We start from the raw sequence: 20,836 nt of genomic DNA, 5'->3' as shown, positions 1-20,836 counted from the left end.
GGGGGGGGGGCGGGAGGGCGGCGGCGGCGACGGTGGTGCTGAGGCTTCGGAAGCGCCCAGGTGGGGGAAGGGCCCTGCGGGTGGCGCTTCGCCCCCTCCCTCTTCTGATGGGAAGCCCTGAGTGGCACTTGCGCTGTGCCGGGGAGAGGCTCTGGCAGGGAGATCCAGGCTCCGAGCCCACTGCCCTTGTCTGCTCGGGGAGCCCCCTTGCCTCGGTTTCCTCATCTGACACCCTGGAATAGAAGTTCCCACCTCCTTGACAGACTCAGCTGAGCCCCTGGCACTGAGAGGGTTAAAAGCCATCTCCCCTCACCCACCCCTTCTCAGGAGGACACCGTTTCTGGGATCCTGAATGATTGCCTGCTCCACGCCGGCCACTTGGGGGGGGTCACCCAAAGCGGACCCACATTGGCCAGGGCTGCACCCTCCATACCTAGGCCGCTGGCGGTGTTCCCACACCCTAGGGGGTGTCCCCCAGTCAGGCCCAAATACAAAAGGGAAGAAAAGGAGGAGCCAGGTGGAATCTTCTCTGGGTTCATCTTCCTCCCAAACTTGTTCCCAGTGTGTCATGTGCACGTCCCTGCTTGTCTGCCCAGCTCCACAACAGAAATTCTTAAAAATGTGTCTCTTTTCCTTGTACCCATGGAAGCCCTTTTAGCTGCCTAAAGGTCTAGGTTAAAGGGTCCAAACTGGGACGAGGGCAGAGTAAGACGCAGTGGCTTCCAGGGACGTTTGAAAAAAGACAGGAAGATGGGCAGATGAGAAAGGGAAGCTTGAAATGTGGAAACAGCTCTTCCCTTCTCTCTCCCCCCCTCCCCCCCCCACTGGCTGCTGCCCCTCCTGGCTCTCCCTCCTGGCAGGGGGGCAGGGGGGAGGGGTGGGAGCTCACAGCTCCTGCTAAGTGCCCCTCATTGTTCCACTCCTCTTCCAAATTGGAAACTTCTGGAAAGAAGGAACCTTCCCCAGCCCAGCACGTAGTAGGTGCTCACTAAATGCTGCTTGAATGAATGAACTGTAAGAAATAGGGAGAAGATTCCATATTTGCATCACCTAGAGCTACCTACTCTTCACATTCGCCATTTTGCCAAACTTTTAAAAAATACTGTTGAACGTATTTGAATATATCTTGTCTGTATGAAAATTTCTAATTCCTCACCTCTTTCAAACATTTTTTTTTTTTAAATATTTTTCAACACTTGCATATGTTACATCATATTAGTTAATGGATCGCATTTGAAATTTAGGTGCTTTTCAGTGTTTGGCTCTTTGGGATGACGTTACGTTGAACTTTTGCATTTATACATTGCCGGCTTTTTCCTGGAAAGAGAATTACCTGGTAGTCACCTCATCTGATGTATAGGAAGGGCTCTACCTAGGGCCCAGTTGGCTCTGCACAGGGCCTGGACCATTCATACTTTCTCAGGCTGTGAGTTTGCATTTCTTGTTATTTCCTAGAGGTGAAATTACTCCGAGTCAAAGAGTGTGAATGTCCAGAATCTTTGTGTGCTCCCCCCAACCCCAGTTTTTAAAAAAGAAAAATTTTTAATGTCTGTTTATTTCTGAGGGACATGAGAGAGAGAGAAAGTGCAAGCAGGGGAGGGGGAGAGAGACACAGAATCCAAAACAGGCCCCAGGCTCCGAGCTGTCAGCACAGAGCCCGATGCAGGGCTCGAACTCAGGAACGGAGAGATCGTGACTGAGCCAAAGTCTGACGCTCAGCCAGCTGAGCCATCCAGGCGCTCCCCACCCCCCAGTTTTACTGAAATATAAATGACACGCAGCACTGTGTACGTTGAAGGTGTAGGGCAGGATCTGGCATTCATCAGTTGTGAAATGGTTACCACAGTATGTGTTTCTTATTCATTTGTTTGAGCTCATCAGTGAGGTGTTTGTCCCTTATTTAGTCTCTTAGGGGCAGAGACCTCCTCCCAGGTTATCATTTGGCTTTTATTTTTGCTGTGGCTGGTGTGTGTTCTTGAAGGGCACATTTTTTACTTTTATTTTACTTTATCTGTTTGCGTGCTTTTCGATAAAGGAGACTTGGCTGCACTTATGTGCTGATGGGAAGGAGCCAGAAGTCGGAGTGGCTGAGTCCCGGAGGAGAGGCAGATCCATACATGGAGGTCTCAGAGGATGCGGGAGGTAGGGGTGTCGAGGGACCTTCTGAGCTGGTGAGGGGAAGGGCTGGACCGACACCTTATGAACTGGCTTTGGTCTTCATGTAGAGCCAGGTGGAAAAGCTCTGGGGAGAGAAAAGATTCTGATCCTGAGGCCCCCAGCTCCCCAGGCTATTTGCCAGCCTCATCCACCAGAGTCCTCCCTGCTTCTCTGGGAGGAAGCAGGTGTTCTCACCTCACTCCAGTTACAGACTGGGGGGAGGGAAGGTGCCTTGTTCAGGTTCAGTCAGCTGAGGAGTGGCAGGGATGGGTTCAAAGTGGACTCTCCCAGCATTAACTGCATGCCCTTGAGAATCGCTCTGCCCTTCGCGCCTCCATTCCTGGTAGATATCAGGAAGCTGTACCATCTTGCTCCGGGAGTGAGTGTCCTTTCCTCTCTCGTCTGCCTCTGTGTTCCCTCTGGACAGATCCCAGGGGAAGCTGCACTGGCCACGGGACTAGAAGAGCCCCTCCCCTTCTGGTTAGTGCCCGCACACTCTCCCCTGTGCCCACGCTCTCACCCACCGGAGGCCGACTCCAGCAGGACACGTAGCGAGTTCTGGAAATCACACCAGTGAGAAGTCTGAATGGGCCAGTGGGGGCGCCGGGCACCCGAGGCACACGAGAGGGAAGCAGAAGTGACCTGCCTCACATTCGCCCAACAGACTTGATTCGAAAGAACAGAATCCGTTGTCCCAGGTGTAGACACAGAGCCCAGAAAGGCCCCCACCCCGACTCTCCAGTTGTCTGTGGTCTTCATTTGCACCTTCCACTGGGTCTCCAAGGTAACCTCCTGATGCTGGGGGACAGGCGTCCATGGACCGAGCCCTTACTAGGTGCCAGGCACTTTGTTACCTGATCTTTTCTAACCCCCTCGGTCATCCTGTGCTGTTCTTCCCATTTTACAGATGAAGAAACTAAGACTCAGGGTTAAGCACCTTTCCTTTATTACAGGGAGTTTGAGCCTCCAGCGCCAAAGCTCTCCCAGGTGAGCGTGGCTGGGCCACAGGCAGACCCCTTTCACCTGGCGAAGGGGGTTTGAACCCCAGCTATGCCTCAGTTCCCTCAACTCTTAAAACTGTAGTGGATGGTAAAAGCACAAGCCACACAGGTCTATCCGGAGGATTAAATGAGTTACCATATGAAAGTCACTGTGACTTGTGGCTGCGCACAGAGTCCTCAGGAAATGGACACTATTGTTATTACTAACCACATAGCTCACGCCCGTCACAAGAGAGCGGGTCAGAAATGTCAACACAAGGGCGCTCACCCCTCCCCGTGCCGAGGGGCCGGCAAGGTGGGCAAAGCCACGACACCGGAGAGAATGTGGACCTTGTAAAATGTTCCCGGAGACCCGTCAGCGATCTGCATCTGCGCCTGTAAATTACATTTCCTTTGACCCCAGAGGCTCGTTTCTAGGAATTCATCCTCCAGAAGTAATTAAGGATGTGCTCAAAGATGGGAGCGCTCAGATATTCGCCACGGTGCTGTCCGCAAAAGCAGAAAGATGGAAACCACGTTCCCAGCAGCCGGGACAGGAAGTCGGTGGAATGAACGATGAAGCCATCACGGGGGTACAGTCGCATACGTCCTGACCCCGGGAAGTTAGGCTTCCGAGCTGCGTTTATGGGCGTGAGAGGGCAGCATGTGGGCTTTCGAGCAGCTCTCTTCCGGAACCGTTTGCATGCCCTTGCACACACCCAGCTCGATGAGTCTTAGGAGATGTGTCCCGTTGCATATCCGGGTTGAAAATACAGGTATTTTCTCAGTGAGAAACACACCAAAGTGTAGATCTCCTGTGTGTCTGCGGCTCTGTGCAAACACCGCTCTCTGCCTGCGAGGGCCCTGTGGACGGCGGGTCCATGGAAAGAGCGCACCAGAACGCTGACGTGGGCCCTTGGGGTGCCAAGGTCACTGGAAGGCTGACTATGTCCCGTGCCTTCGCCTCAGGTCTTTGGGGAGGTTGCGCTACTGTCTTCAGGAGAGAGCAGAGCAGGAGGTACCTGGCTGGGTGATGACTGTCCACGTCCCCTCCCCCCCCCCACCCCGGGACACGCAGAGACAGCACCCAGGGGCGTGAAGACACAGCTCAGGTTTAACGTCGCCCATCACCCTTGCAGCCGGCATTTGGGTGGACTCTTAGCAAACAGTGGCTCTTCTTACCTATTGTGGTTCGGAGCTTGCTGGGCAGGGGTGGGGGTGGAGGGACCTTCTGGGAAGCCGGAAGCACATTTTACAGAAACTTGGCATTCCCGGAGCCTGGCGGGTGTGAGCAACAGAGTTGATTTTCCTTTCAGGTTTTTCCCGTCATTGTCCAGGGCTCCTGGAACATCAGGATGGCTTTCCTTGATCCCTCCGCCATCACACGTCCTCGGTACACCTGCTATGTGCCAGGCCCGCCCCTCCCTAAGTTACTCACTGTCATCTACAGCCTCGGGAAAGCGGGCGGCATCTGGCTCAGCGCCCGCCTGCCCCTGCTCCCCGGATACTCTGAGGCCGAATTCACCCTGGCCATTCCCGGCAGGACTCCCCCGGGGCCCTGAGGGTCTGCCCGCCATCGAGGCTGCGGGCGAGCCCAGGGTTTGGGGTGAGGGCTGCTCACATGAGTGCCCACTGTGCGCCAGCGTGCGCAGCACTGAGACCCCAGCCCACGGCCCACGGTGGGAGCGGTGCCAAAATCCAGGCAGCTTCCTGGAGGCGGCATGCTCTGCTGGTCTAGGTCCGGAGAGACTCACGGGAGGAAGGGCTGTCTGAGAATTTGGGGCAAACGTAGCTGGGTGCAAATCCTCCCTCCCACGCTTACCAGCCCCCCGGCACTGGGAAGGTCACCTTTCCTCTCTGTCTCTTCATTTTCTCATATGTAAAATGGGGCCGTAGTGGTAGACGCGAAGACGCAGGAAAGAGTGAATGGGAGGGGGGCGGGGGGGGCCGCCTGGGGGGCTCAGTCGGTTGAGCGTCCAGCTTTGGCTCAGGTCACGATCTCGCAGTTGAGTTCGAGCCCCACGTCGGGCTCTGTGCTGACAGCTCAGAGCCTGGACCTGCTTCCGATTCTGTGTCTCCCTCTCTCTCTGCCTCTGCCCCGTGCATGCTCTGTCTTTCTCTGTCTAAAAAATCAATATTAAACATTAAAAAAAAATTTAGAAAACAAGTGATCGGCGCTTGGCAGGATGCCTGACGCGTGGCACGTTCCTGGCAAACGGCAGCTCTTCCCACGTATTACGGTTGAGAGGTTGCCGGACAGGGGAGGGCGGAGGGACGTTTTGGGGAAAGGAAAGAGCATATTGCAGAAGACAGGAATTCCCAGAGCCTGATGGGTTGAGCAATGTGGCAGAGGTCAGCTGGGCTGGGCTGGAAGTTGTGGGTCTGGAGAGGGGGCAGGGGCTGCGGAGGGGAAGGGCCCGCAAGGCACGGGCGTGGGGTGGGGAGTGGGGGTCCAAGGTGGAGGACAGAGTCCTGAGCTGGGCTGTGGTCACGGGGCCGACGAGGGCAGGAGAGATGTGTCAGAAAGGCGTCGTAAGATCGGCAATCCCCCTGCGTCCCAGCCGTATGCCTCCCTCGCCTCTGGATTATCCCCAAGAGCCTCGTAATTGCTTTCTTGGTGCCACATGTCTCCCTTGGTTTCATCTCAAAAAGCATCCAGATCCTAAAGATCTCTTTAAGGTGTAAGGCGCTTGGTAGCCCCTTCCTCCTCAAAATCTCCCAATGGCAGCGATCCCAGTCACAGAGACCGATCCTTCCGGTGGCCTTCAAGACCCCCATGACCCCCTCTCCTCATGATCTCTCTGACTTCCTGTCCTTCCTCGAACCTTGCTTACTCTGCTATTCCATCAATACCTCAGGCACACGTGCCCCAGGGCCTTTGCACTCACTTGATTTCCCTCCCTGGACACTCTCCCCTCCCAGATAGCCCTAAGGCTTGCCCCCTCACTTCCTCCAGGTCTCAGCACAAATGTGGGCTTTTCAGAGAGCCCAGCCCCCGCTGGTCTGTGTAAAGTAGCACCCCTGCCCCGGTCCTCAGTCCAGTCTTCCTGCTGAATTTTTCAACAGAGCACACGTTATCACTCGATGTATTTCTTTCTCTGTTAATTTTCTCCCACTAGAATTTCAGCTCCATGAAGCCAAAGATCATCTGCTTTGTTCACTGCTGTCTGTATTTCCAGACCCTGGAGTGGGGGGCGGGCACATAGTGGGTGTTCAAGCATTTGTTGAATGCAGGATCAGGGTACTGTGTGTGATGCCAAGGGCTGGAAGGGTTTCTTTCCCCGAAGACCTTTCGTATCAACTTGGGCAGGAGCTCTCTTATCTGTGAACTATCCGCCCCGTGGCCTTATTATCCGCCCGTGCTCTTGGCCTGACACCAAGGGGCAGGTGGCCCTGAAACGCTGTGTCTAGAGAGGTCAGTGGTGGCTCTGGGCAGGACCGGTGCTGGAGAAACCAGATTTGGAAGGTCTTTCTAGAAGGATCCATAGAGATTGTCTTTTGCAAGCTCTTTTTCTCACAGATGAAGGAATTGAGGCTCAGAAATAGTAGGGGAGGTCATGCTTCCAGAACACAGAGCAAGTGCGGAGAAGATGGAAGCCAGGTCCCTTGCACAGGTAACGTGCTATCAGCACAGACTGTTAAGGATACCCAGTATGGGCAATGCTGTGATGTGCGCACTGCCTGGGGCAGGGCTTGACTGTCCTTCGCTGCCAATTATTTTTCATCTTTAATACAGTAAAAAAGGAAAAAGTGAAGCAATGTGGAAACTTGCTTCCAAGGAGAGTGAACTCTAGACTCTTAATTCAGGACGTTTCTTTCTTTCTTTTTTTTTCTTTGTAAGTTTACTTATTTACTCTGAGAGACAGTATGTACGAGTAAGAGAGGAGCAGAGAGGGAGGGAGAGAGAATCCCAAGCAGACCCTGTGCTGGCAGCACAGAGCCCGACGTGGGGCTCGATCCCACAAACTGTGACGTCGTGACCTGAGCCGACATTGAGAGCCAGATGCTTAACTGACTGAGCGACCCAGGCGTGCCCAGGCCAGAATTTCTAAATGCCTTTTCCGTGGGCATTTCCTTTGCAGGCATGATTTTATTTTTCATGGATTGGAAGATTTGATCTTGTTAAGATAACACTTCTCCCCAAATTGGCGTACGCATTCGGTGCAATCCCGATCCGAATGCCAGCAGCTTTTGGTAGAAATTGATCAGCTGGTTCTAAAATGGACACAGAAGGGCCCCTGGGTGGCTCAGTCGGTTGAGCGTCCGACTTTGGCTCAGGTCATGATCTCGCAGTTCGTGGGCTCAAGCCCTGCGTCGGGCTCTGTACTGACAGCTCAGAGCATGGAACCTGCTTCGGATTCTGTGTCTCCCTCTCTCTCTCTGACCCTTCCCTGCACACACTGCCTCTCTCTCTCTCTCTCTCAGAAATAAATAAAACATTAAAAACTTTTTTTAATGGACACAGAAATACCAAGGACCTATAGTAGCCAAAACAATTTCAAAAGAGGACAAAGTGTACGAGGAATACGTGATGTCAAGACTTAACGATAAAGCTGCGGTTATGAAGTCCGTGTGGTCCTCGCCTAAGGGTAGACCTGTCGTTCAATTACAGAATACGAAGTCCAGAATCAGACTCGCACTTAAACAGTGGATTGACTTTTGCCAAGAGTGCCAACGTAATTCAGTGTGGGAGCAGACATTTCCAGACGACTACCGTCCCTACGGAAAACTATGAACTTCGATCTTCCCTGACACCACACACAAAAATTAGCAGAATGTATCGTAGACTTCAGTGCTAAAGGCACCAGTTTGGCTCAAAGCCAGGCATGATTTTATCTGCCGAAGAGTTTTCTGCTACTTGTACCTCTGTGATCTCTGGGCATAACAAGTGACCAGTGCAGAGAGCTCATGCACCCCCTGCCCCCGGGCACTGAAGGGGGGGTCTTTGTAAGTGCGTGTGTGGACATGCCCAGACAGCAAAGGCAAAGGAATCCAGATTCGTGCTGATTTATGCTGCCTTTGAACTGAGCAGAAAGCCCAGGGAGGGTGACTTCACGCTGCTCCGGAGAAGCCAAGCCCAGGCAGCTCGATCTTCAGTCCAGCCTCCAGTGCAGAGCGGAGGTGACCCTGGCAGGGAGGGGTGGCCTCGGGAGGAGAGGAGAGGCCTAAGACTTGGGGGCAGATCTACCTACGTTCACAACCTGTCTCCCAGGCTTCCAAGCCCTGCAGCTTTGGGGAAGGTCACCTTTCCTCTCTTGGGACCCGTGAACACTCAGGTACTTTAATGTTGTGCACTGCACAACTTATTTTTTTTTTTAATGTTTTTATTTATTTCTGAGAGAGAAAGAGAGAGAGCGTGAGCAGGGGAGGGGCAGAGAGAGAGGGAGACACAGAATCTGAAACAGGCTTCAGGCTCTGAGCTGTCAGCACAGAGCCCAACGCGGGGCTCGAACCCACGAACCGTGAGATCGTGACCTGAGCCGAAGTCGGTCACTCAACCGACTGAGCCACTCAGGCGCTCCTCAGGTACTATAAATGAAAAGTCAAAGGCATGCGACCTTAATTTGTAGCCACAGACGGTGAGGCAGGGTGTGTCCGGTAACACTTTCCACCAGCTGTAATCTGCATCCACACATGGCTTACGCTTTGCAAAAGGCATTTCCCTGGATTCGTTACCATATCTTATCTTGGCTTTGTGGGCAGGTTAGGGAGCATTTACTCATTCGTCCAGAACATACCTGTATATCGAGCCCCTACGTTGTGCTGCGGTCCGCGCTGGCCACAAGGGATGCAACGATGAGTCGGAGGCCTTGATCCCTGCGCTGTGGGAGGCTGACATTGTTTCACGTGGTATCGATGTGTAATCAGTGCCTTCAAGAAAGACCTTGGGTTGTTTTTCCTCGTTCGCAATCGAAAACAAATCTGTGACCTGAACAAACTGCACTTATCTGCAGATAAATTCACAGACCGGGATTGCGGGGTGAAAGGGTGCTGACAGATTCGGTTGCCCTCTACCACCGGACTGGTACCGTTCCACACGCCTCCCCGGTACCTCGCAGCCTGGCCAGAGGAACGTGGTGTGGACGTTTCGGATGTTTGCCAATCTGACAGGTGAGAGATGCTATCTGAGTGTTTCGATTTGCATTTCTCTTACTTACAGAAAGATCCTCGCTCTTGCTGACAGATCAAGGGTCATGTTTTGCATGTGCGTGAACTGCCCTTGCTCAGCCTCTTTTCTTCTGTGTTGATGGTCGTTTTTCTCCTTGATTTCTGGGAGCTCTTTAGAGGTTAGGAAAATTGGACCTTTGGGATCCGAGGGGCACAAAATTATCGCACATTGTTACTTCTACTTTGACTTTCCTGATGGCATTTTGGGGGAGGACCCGGATCAGTTGGCATTTTCAAGGAGTCAAGTTTATTCATCTTTTCTTTTATGGCTTCCGGATGGATTTCCTACAGAATTAAGAAAACTTTCCCAACTCTGAAGTTATAAAGGAATTCACCCATGTTTTGTTCTCCATGTTTATGGGGTTTATTATTTTACGTTTGGAGTTTATCCTGAGGCATGTTGTGAGATGTGAAACGGGCTTCCACCTGCCCAGCACCTTAGAAGACCCATTTTGCTTTACTGATGGAAGCTACTGCCTTTACTGGATGTGGGGACACTTCATTATTGCTGTGATAGATTTTGTTTCATTGCCCTGTTTATTCGTATGCTAAGACTGCATTGTTTTTGTTTTCTGGTGTGTGTGTGTGTGTGTGTGTGTGTGTGTGTGTGTGTTCAAGACTGCATTGTTTTAGGGGTGCCTGGATGGCTCAGTCTGTTGAGCATCTGACCCTTAGTTTCGGCTCAGGTCATGATCTCATGTTCGTGAGTTCGAGCCCCGCAAAGGGCTCTGTGCTGACTGTGTGGTGTCTGCTTGGGATTCTCTCTCTCTCTCTCTCTCTCAAAATAAATAAGTAAACTTAAAAAATGTTTTTAAAAGACTGCATTGTTTTAATTACTGAAACTTTATAGGAGCACGTGGGTGGCTCAGTCACATCTGACTCTTGATTCGGCCCAGGTCATGATCTCATGGTTCATGAAATCAGCACAGAGCCTGCTTAGGACTCTCTCTTCCTCTCTCTCTGCCCCTCCCCAGTTCGCACATGCACACTTGCACTCGCTCTCTCGCTCTCTCTCTCTCTGTCTCAAAATAACATGGGGGGAAAAAGAAACTTTATAGTATGTTTTAATAATCTAAAGAACTTCCAGTCCTTCCTCATTTTTCCCTCCTTCTCAGAGTTTTCCTCTAGGTCTTTGCTTGTTTATTTTGGTATATGAACTTCAGACTCAATTGTAAATTCCAGAATCACATATGCATCTTTGTTTTTCTTTCCGTTGCTTGAGGAGACGTATCCAGAGAAAGGTTTCAACAGCTGAGGTCAAAGAAATTACTGCCTGTGCTCTCTTCTAGGAAGTTTACGGTCTTCCCTCTCGGTCTTTCCTACATTTCAAGTTTATTTGTGTGTTTGAAGAAAGCGATCCAGGGGCGCCTGGGTGGCTTAGTCAGTTAAGTGTCCGACTTTCGCTTAGGTCATGATCTCGCGGTTCGTGGGTTCGAGCCCCGCGTCGGGCTCTGTGCTGACTGCCAGCTCAGAGCCTGGAGCCTGTTTCAGTCTGTGACTCCCTCTCTCTCTGACCCTCCCCTGCTCACGCTGTCTCTCTCTCTCTCCTAGAAATAAATAAAACATTAAAAAAAAATTAAAAAAAAAAAGAAAGTGGTTCAGTTTCATTCTTTTGCATGTGGCTGTCCAGTTTTCCCAACATCGTTTATTGAAGAGACCGTCTCTTCCCCATTGCGTATTCTTTCTTCCTTTGTCGAAGATTCATTGGACATAGAAGCACGAGTTTATTTCTGGGCTCACTGTTCTGTTGCATTGATGTGTGCGTCTGTTTTCTGTGCCGGAGCGCGATACTGTTTTGATGACGACAGCTTTGTAGTATATCTTGAAATCTGGGATTGGGATCCCGCCACCTTCGTTCTTCTTTCTCACGATCGCTTTGGCCACTCAGGGTCTTCGGTGGTTCCATACGAATCTTAGCATTATTTGTTCTAGTTCTGTGAAAAATGCTGTTGGTATTTTGATAAGAATTGCATTAAATATATAAAGTGCCGTGGGTAGTACAGACATTTAACAATATTGGTTCTTTTGATCCACAAGCATACAATACTTTTCCATTTGTTTGTGTCATCTTTCTTTTTGTTCATCAGTACTTTATAGTTCTCAGAGTACCAGTCTTTCACCTCCTTGGTCAAGTTTATTGCTAGGTATTTTATTACTTCTTTAAAAAATTTTTTTTTATGTTTATTTTATTTTTGTGCGAGAGAGAGAGACACAGCATGAGCAAGGGAGGAGCAGAGGGAGAGACGGACGCACCAAATGTGAAACAGGCTCCAGGCTCTGAGCTGTCAGCACAGAGCCCAATGCGGGGCTTGAACTCATGAACCGTGAGAGCATGCCGTGAGCTGAAGTCAGATGCTTACCCGACTGAGCCACCCAGGCGCCCCCCTTTGGTACAATTGTAAATGGGATTGATTTCTTAACTTCACCACTTGCCGCCTCTCCATTATTTGTGCGTAGAAATGCAACAGAGATTTCTGTATATTAATTCCTGTGTGTCTTATCGCTTTACTGAATTCATTTATCAGTTCTCATAGTTTTTTGTGGGTTTTTTTTTTTTTGAAATCTTTAGGTTTTCTCTATATAGTATCGTCATCTGCAAATAGTGAGAGTGTTTCTTCCTCCTTACCAATTTGGGTGCCTTTTATATTTTTTTCTTGTCTGGTTGCTGTGGCCGGAACTTCCAGTCCTATGTTGAATAGAAGTGGTGAGAGTGGACATTCTTGTTACTGATCTGAGGGGAAAAGCTGTCAGGTTTCCACCGCTGACTATGATGTTAGCTGTGGGTTTTTCATAGATGGTCTTTATTATGTTGAAATATGTTCCCTCCAAACCTACTTTATTGAGGGTTTTTTTTATCATGAATGGATGTTGTACTTTGTCAAGTGCTTTTTCTGCATCTGTTGAAATGATCCTATACGTTTCATGCTTTCCTTTGTTAATACGATGTATCGTATTGATTGATTTTTGAATATTGAACCTCCCTTGCATCCGGGGAACAAATTCCACTTGATTGTGCTGAATGCTTTCCCCCCTGCCCCTCCCAAAGATTTTTTTAAAATATATTGTTGGATTCAGTTCGGTAATATTTTGTAGAGAATTTTTGCATCTATGTTCATCAGAAATATTGCCTATAGTTTTCTTTTTTCGTAGCATCTCTATCTGATTTTGGTGTGAGGGTAAGGCTGGCCTCATAAAATGAATTTGGAAACTTTCCTTCCTCTTCTGTTTTTTGGAATAGTTTAAGAAGAATAGGTATTAACTTTTTCTTTTTATTTATTTATTTTTATTTTTTTTTAATGTTTTATTTAATTCTAGGAGAGAGAGAGAGACAGCGTGAGCAGGGGAGGGTCAGAGAGAGAGGGAGTCACAGACTGAAACAGGCTCCAGGCTCTGAGCTGGCAGTCAGCACAGAGCCCGACGCGGGGCTCGAACCCATGAACCGCGAGATCATGACCTAAGCGAAAGTCGGACGCTTAACCGACTAAGCCACCCAGGCGCCTCTATTAACTCTTTCTTAAACGTTTGGTAGACTTCACCTGTGAAGCCATCCTGTCCTAGACTTTTGTTTGTTGGGGGTTTTCTTGGTTGCTGATTCCATTTCATTGCTGGTAATCGAGTCTTTTCAGATTTTCTCTTCCTGATTCAGTTTTGGAAGGTGATATGTTTTTAGGAATTTATCCATTTCTTCCAGGTTGTCCAATGTTGGCATATCATTTTCCATAGTATTCTCGCATAATCCTCTGTATTTAGTGGTGTTGGTTGTTATTTCTTCTCTTTCATTTCTGATTTTATTTGAGTCCTCTCTCTTTTTTTCTTGATGAATCTAGTTAAAGGTTTGTTCATTTTGTTTTCAAATTTTATGAACGCTTCATCAGCTCTAGAAAAGAGAGTATGCTATTATTAAGATAGAGAGTTTGATATCATGTAGAACCTCGCTGATTATTTTATTTACATCTTCTGAATTCTTATTTGTATTTGATCTTTTTATTACTTGGGTTAAGAGTGGCGAGTTAAAATCTCTTATTTGCGGGACGCCTGGGTGGCTCAGTCGGTTAAGCACCCAACTTCAGCTCAGGTCATGATCTCACAGTTTGTGAGTTCAAGCCCCATGTCAGGCTCTGTGCTGACAGCTCAGAGCCTGGAGCCTGCTTCGGGATTCTGGGTCTCCCTCTCTCTGCCCCTCCCCTGCTTGCTCTCTCACTCTCTCTCTCTCTCTCCCCCTCCCTCAAAAATAATAAACATTAAAAAAAATTTCAATCTCTTATTAGTGTGTTTCAGTCTATTTATCATAGCATTCTGTAATTTCTAATTCCTGAAAACTGCTGCAGTGTTATTTGGTATGTTGTGAATTAGACCTTTTAGCATTATAAATGATCCTTCTTTGGCTCACTTAGCAATGGCTGGCTTGAATTCTCAGTCTGATATTAAGATTATGGCCCCAGCTTTCTTTTTGTTTATATTTGTTTTTATACTTTTGCTNCTCACAAACCACAAGATCATGACCTGAGCCGAAGTCAGACGCTCAACTGACTGAGCCACCCAGGCACCCCTACTTGAAACCATTTTAAAGTGTCTATCTCTTAAATACAGGATGGAGTTGGGTTTTGCTTGGGATCTAAATAAAAACTATTTTTCCTACTAAAGATAAGTGAGGTAAACTTATTTATATATACTGATGTGACAGGTGGTTTCTTTTCTTTCTGTGTATTATGTGTATATCTTTGTCATGTGGGAGGTCTATATTCTTTATTCTTTCACTGTGTTTAAAAAAAAAAATCCTTCTAGGGGCGCCTGGGTGGCTTAGTCGGTTAAGCGTCGGACTTTCGCTTAGGTCATGATCTCACGGTTGGTGGGTTCGGGCCCCGCGTCGGGCTCTGTGCTGACTGCCAGCTCAGAGCCTGGAGCCTGTTTCAGTCTGTGACTCCCTCTCTCTCTGACCCTCCCCTGCTCATGCTGTCTCTCTCTCTCTCTCCTAGAAATAAATAAAACATTAAAAAAAAAATCCTTCTATATTCAGGAAAGCTTGTATTTTTGTTCCAGTGGCTACATTTATATTGACACCTTTATATAACACTCTTAGTTTCTTTTTTTGTTAAATAGTATCTATTGTTTCTCTTCTATGAACAACAATAAACTTAACTCGTTTCCTCTTTCTTGTTCCCCTTTCTCTTGTTACTGTCCCATTTCAGCTGATACTGTACTGAGTGATTAAGGCATATCTTCTCTCAGTTCTAAAGCCTCTGGAGGGGCGCCTGGGTGGGTCAGTCAGCTAAGCGTCCAACTCTTGATCCCAGCTCAGGTCATGATCCCAAGTTTCATGGGTTCAAGCCCTGTGTCCGGCTCTGTACTGATCGCACGGAGCCTGCTTGGGATTCTGTCTCTCCCTCTCTCTCTGCCCCTCCCCTGCTCGCGCACTCTCTCTCAAAATTAGGTAGATAAACTTAAAAATAATAATAAATAAATAAAGCCTCTGGAAACTCTTGGTCCGGTGGTGGTCATGACAGGGTCATTGCCTAGTCAGGCAAGGACATAAAAACCCAAACTTGGACGAAAATTCTGGAGACAGCAGGGAAGTGCTCTTAAGAAATGCTGCATGGCCCACTTGATGGCACAAGAGATGGGACTGTGGGGGAGGGGGGAACATGGGCACCGGTGTCTCTGACTTGCGGTCATTCACAAGAATCAGGTTTTAACTGCAATGAAGTTTCAGGGACACCTTACCCAAGTTATGTCACTTATTTTCCTTCTTATGTACGCACGGGGCGTGATGGGTGATTTTAAAACCTGACTGAACCATTTTTTCAAGATAAAATTCTACATGATTAAAAAGGCAAAGTGACATTGTTTCATTGGCAACAGTTTAATGTTTTTAGCCGTACGTAACATAATGATGCGTCTTATTAGATGCGATAAAATAGGGTAATGTCATCGTTATTTTCACCTTTGTACGTTAAATGGTTTAAAGTTTTACGGTTTGATTTTTTAGCTCTCACCCCCTAAACATGAGGCAACCCCAGGGCCTCTTCCACTTTCGACCTTCTCTCCCCCTTGCCTACCAGGGTTTTGGTAGTTGTATCGTTTCTACGTTGTCACGCTGGATAACACTTCCATTTAATCTGTCCTCTCTATCTCTACCCTTTCCTAGGGGAGAAGGGGTTCTGCAGTTAAATATGTCCAGTCTTCTTCTTTCTTTTTTAATTTTTTTTAATGTTTATTTCTTTTTGAAAGAGAAAGAGAAACAGAGAGAGACAGAGCATGAGTGGGAGAGGGGCAGAGAGAGAGGGAGACACAGAATCCGAAGCAGCTCCAGGCCCCGAGCTGTCAGCACAGAGCCCGATGCGGGGCTTGAACCCACGAACCTTCAGATCATGACCTGAGCCAAAGGCGGATGCTTAAGCGACGGAGCCCCCCAGGTGCCCCCAGGCCTCTCACTTCTGTTCTTCCAATCACCATTTGGTAGGCTGAAGTTTGTTCCTGGGTTTTCCACAGAGGAAAAATATCGCCCAAGTCCTTATGCTTCAAAACTATGGGTATGTAATCTTTCTATTTAAAGAACAGCGTGGCTCTGTGTTCATCGTTGGCTCCAACATTCTTTCCTGGCTGATGCCATAGGCGCCGCTCCACTCTCTTCCGTCATTCAGTATCGCTGCAGAGCAGCCTGATGCCAGCCCGGGGCTCTTCTCTTCTAGATGGCTTGATCTCTGTGTGCAGCTACCCACAGATTGATCTCTGTACCTTTATTATTTTTTCTTTTAGTGTTTTAATGTTTATTTATTTTTGGCAGGGGATGGAGGGGGGACAGACAGAGCATGAGCAGGGAAGGGGCAGAGACAGAAGGAGACACAGAATCCACAGCGGGCTCTAGGCTCTGAGCTGTCAGCACAGAGCCCAACACAGGGCTTGAACTCATGAACTGTGAGATCATGACCTGAGCTGGAGTCGGACACTTAGCCGACTGAGCCACCCAGGTACCCCGTTCTCTGTACGTTTAAAGTCCAGAGATTTTATTGCTATATGTCTCCGGATTCACCATTTGGGGTCACTGCTGTCTAATGCACGGTGTGCCTTTTCCATTCATGGGATCAAGTCTCCCCCTATTTCGGGTAAGTTTTCCTGAATTATAGTCGCAAATATTTTTTCTGTGTCTCCCGCAGGAGCCCTGGTCGCACATTTGCTGGCTTTCCTCTACCGTCCGTTCCATCTTGTTTCTTCAGTTCTTCCATCTCCTTGACGATTTCTGTTGGATTTTGTTGACTTTTTCTCATTTTACTCTTCGTATCTCTTAGATACTTTGTATGGAGTCCACGTTCCCGTGTATCTCTTGCCGTCTGGTTTTCATTTCCGAAATGTTTTTGTATTGCCTTCTAATTCTTTCCTGACTCTGTAGTCCTCGCACATCATCCTAATGTCTTGCTGTCACTTTGCCTAATCATTTCTTCTCCAATTCTTGTACTTTCTGCTCTTTGATCTGTCTTCATGGCTGGAATTACTATTTAAAGTTGTTGTTGTTGTTTTAAATTCATGCTGTAATTTTGTACTGGAATTTTTATTTGTTTGTGGTGATTTTTTTAAAATGTTTCTTTATTTTCGAGGGAGAGCAAGCAGGGGAGAGGCAGAGAGAGAGAGAGGGAGACACAGAATCCAAAGCAGGCTCCAAGCTCTGAGCTGTCAGTACAGAGCCTAACGGAGGGCTCGAACTCACAAACTGTGAGATCATGACCTGAGCAGAAGTTCGACACTTAACCGATGGAGCCATCCGGGCGCCCCTACTATACTGAATTTTGTTTTTTATTTTATTTAAAAAATTTTAATGTTTTATTTGTTTCTGAGAGAGAGAGAGAGAGACAGCGTGAGCAGGGGAGAGTCAGAGAGAGAGGGAGACACAGAATCCGAAACAGGCTCCAGGCTCTGAGCTGTCAGCACAGAGCCCGACACAGGGCTCGAACCCATGAACCGCGAGATCATGACCTGAGCTGAAGTCAGATGCCCAACCTACTGAGTCACCCAGGCGGCCCTATCGTGTATTTTTAAACTATAGTGAATAGTTTCTCTACATAAGAGAACATTAGTGTTCCTTTCCCCTTTCATTCTTGTAGCATCCTTATATGGACACTGTGTTTATTCCTTTAGCCGTTGTTTTTTATATTTAAATTGGTTGAATTTTCCTGGATCAGCATTTAACAGGAGGTTTTGGTAGAAATTGGGAGAGAGGCCAGACTAGTTCTCTAAGTTTCTCTGTTCAAAGTCTCCCTCCTCTGTTTTGATGGAAATGGATTGTTCCTGTAAAATGCAACCCTTCTCTGGATCCACCGCTCTTTCGCCTCACAGAACCCAACCGGGTTCAAGGGGACACCTGCCTCCAACCTTGAACTCTCCTGCTTCATTCAGGCTACAGCTTCTCTCTTCTAACTTATTTGTCCTCCTTTTAGAAGTGGCGATTTCTACGATCTTCCACTCCTGGGCCCCCCTACGCCCCGTTCCTCCCCACCCCACTGCTGTATCTGCCCAACTCAGTTCCAGCTTTGTGAGTTGGAGTTCATGGGTTTTTCATGCCCTGGTTTTGCTAACACTATAGCTTGTGGTTTATTTTCTCTTTTCCCTGTTGCTCTGTATGACATCAGCAAAGGGGGAAAGAATCTGCCTTATTCCTATTGGAAAAAGAAGTCTCTACCTCCCTAATTTTTATGTCTAATATTCCCCAAAGAGCAAGCCATTACTCACTTGATTTCTGGCTTTAGAACATCTTATAGGCTCTGAAGGAGGAACATTTTATAACCTCCACTCTGAAAACAGCCGTTTTTACAAGGATCACTCTCTAATAACTGTAACTCCTACTTCTTCAGTAGAAATACTTATTTATTGGGGCGCCTGGGCGGCTCAGTTGGTTAAGCATCTGGCTTCGGCTCAGGTCATGATCTCATGGTTCGTGGGTTCAAGCCCCATGTCAGGCCCTATGCTGACAGCTATCTCAGAGCCTGGAGCCTGTTTCAGATTCTGTGTCTCCCTCTCTCTGCCCCTCCCCTGCGCGTGCTCTATCTCTCTCAAAAATAAACATTAAAAAAAATTTTTTAAGAGAAATATTTATGCCCTGAAAGATGGGGGCGGGGAGGCGGAGGTGCAGGGACAGGATAGGGGACCCTTCAAGCAGGGTTTCTGAGCTGTAGGTATTGATTTTTCCCACCAAAGAGGGTCTGAGTTCCTGATCCTGTCCCTTCTCCAGAAGTGTCCCTGCTTTCAGTTTGGCAGGCTCTTCCCTCACCCCCCCTCCCGCCCTCTCCCTTCCTCTGTGTCCGTGTGTGTGTGTATATATATTGGTCGGCATGACTAAGAAGTGCAGGATGTACCAGCTTCAAAAGCAGGATCCGATGTAAAGATGACCTCATCATTCAACTCTCACTCTCCATCGCTTGGCTCCGCTTGCCTTTGGGCCAGCTTCATCCTGACACCGACTCTCCCTCCAGCTCCTCCCTCCCATCTCAGAGACCCCATTGGAAGGCTCCTGGGTTAGGTTACATGCCCTGCCCCCCAGCTACTCACTGTGACCGGGAGACCATGACAGTCCTTAGACAGATCAGATCTGAATCGTGTGCCAGCCCCCAAGAGCTCCAGGGCAGGGGGGGGGGGGGGGGGGGGGGGGCTGTCTGTGGGTCAGAGGTGGTCCCTCAAAGGAAATCAGGGTACTGTTATCAGAAGAGGGGGGATGGGTGCTGGGCAGGCAAAGCCAGCAGACGGCTGCCTCATCTCCACTGGGACTCCCCGGGGCAGGTGACATCTAACGCCTTTGCCCTGCCATGCAGGGAGGCCCTCCTAGGCACACTCTCGGGCTGCCATTTCAATGACATGCCAGGCAGTGTGTGATCTGAGAGTGGCTCTGAGACTCCAGGACAGAGAGACATGGAAAGGGGGCAGTGGATGAATAGTGACCTCGAAGAAGGTACGTCACGTCCTAACCCTGCAACGTGTGAATGTGACCTCCTTTGGAAGAAGGGTTTTTGCAGGTGTTACTAAGTTAAAGATCTTGAGATGAGGAGGTGATCCTGGATTAGCGAGGTGGGCCATACATACAATGACAAGTGTCCTTACAAGAGACAGAGCAGAAGACACACATATAGGAGAAGACGTGTGAGGACAGAAGCAGAGGTTGGAGGAAGTGGCCGAAGCCCAGGAATGCCTGGAGCCGCCAGGAACTGGAAGGTGCAAGGAACGGTTCTCCCCCAGAGCCCGCGAGGGGGCGTGGTCCCGCTGACACCATGGACTTGGACTTCCACTCTGCAGAACTGTGAGAAAATACGTGTCTGCGCTAGGGCCCAAAGTTGTGGTCGTCGGTTTCAGCAGCCACTGACACGAGATGCTGATCAGGGTCTGGTTCCTCGTACGTCTCCTTGGTTTTGTGGTTTGAGGCTCCTGCTGGGCTGTCAGCCTCCTGAAGCATCTCGAGGAAGGCGAAGGGAGGGGATGTTTCTTGCAGAGGGATAGGAAGAGCTCGCTAAGGGTTCCGGTTCCAACCTCTGACGCTGTGAGACCCTAGCCGAATCCCTTTCCCTCTCTGGGCCTCTGTGTCCCACTTGGGATATCAGAGTCTCCAGGGGCCTCGCTCTGGAGCCCCGGGGGCAGTGAGCACCCATCCCGACAGGTCTAGTGAGGACTGTGTCTGACCATCACTGTGACCCTGTTCTGCCTGGGTCATGGTCAGCCACCCCTGGGCTGAGCTAGGCTGGACATGGGAGCCGAGGGAAGGTCAGAGGGGAGATGTCCCTATTGTAGGCCACGAAAGAATGACAATCTTCAGGTAGTAGAACCATTCCTAGGCACTTGGGTCTGGTCCCTGATGCCGATGCTCTTGATGTGGGGCCCGGAAACTAAGGCCAAGGGCCAATGCAGGGGGTGGTCAGGCCTTTGTCCCTCTGGCCCACCAGCTGTGTGCTTCTCACCCCCACATCCTGCCTGAGATGGATCATGGCGGGGTGGGGGGGTCCCTAATGATGGAGAACTATGGAAAGGCCCAGGGCAGGGAAGTGGCCACCGTTAACAAGCTAACTGGAAGCCTGTCCCTGGTGCAGGGCTGGAGGCGGGAGGAGGCAGCAGCCGTGTGTCAGGCTTTCCTGACAGGGTCAGGACTTGAGCCACAGCTGCGAGGCCTAGCTCGGAGGTGGGGGGGTTGGGGGGGAGCATGCCTCGGGCCTGAGGTCACACGGGTATTTGGCTGTGGCCAACCTGGCCCATGCGTGGTTTCTATTCCTGGATCTTGGGCTCCAGGACCAAATACGGCTCTGCTCGGCGTTGGCACTGCCCTCTGTGGTAGGCGCGGGCTCCGCTGGCAAATCCTGCCTCCCCAGCAGGCCCAGACCCCCCCCTCCAAGCCCATGGAAGATCCACGTCACCCCAGCACCTCTGGGCCCCTGGGCAGCCAGGACCTTGCTCGATCCAACTGTCTGTCCACTCCTCGGTGTGGTTCACACTGGGTTAAAAATACTCAGGACCAAAATAGCCTCTCCCCACAGGGGAAAAAAGGGCAGGGGGCGGGAGGGGGG

At 49.4% G+C, this 20,836-nt stretch overlaps 1 protein-coding gene across 1 annotated transcript in view; it reads left to right on the top strand.

Annotated features, from left to right (window-relative positions):
* Positions 1 to 7,524: 7,524 nt before the first annotated feature.
* A4GALT (alpha 1,4-galactosyltransferase (P1PK blood group)) overlaps positions 7,525 to 20,836 on the top strand; it is a 17,210-nt gene continuing 3,898 nt past the window's right edge. The window contains exons 1-2 of the mRNA XM_077757988.1: positions 7,525 to 8,413; positions 9,092 to 9,248. The gene's annotated coding sequence lies outside the window, so the exon portion shown is untranslated. The remainder of the gene's footprint in view (positions 8,414 to 9,091; positions 9,249 to 20,836) is intronic.

This window comes from Crocuta crocuta, unplaced genomic scaffold (genome assembly GCF_008692635.1).
Source record: "Crocuta crocuta isolate KB4526 unplaced genomic scaffold, BGI_CrCroc_1.0 scaffold143, whole genome shotgun sequence".
NCBI lineage: Eukaryota > Metazoa > Chordata > Mammalia > Carnivora > Hyaenidae > Crocuta > Crocuta crocuta.
Note: the sequence above shows the minus strand (reverse complement) of the source record. Positions and strands in the feature narration are given on the sequence as shown.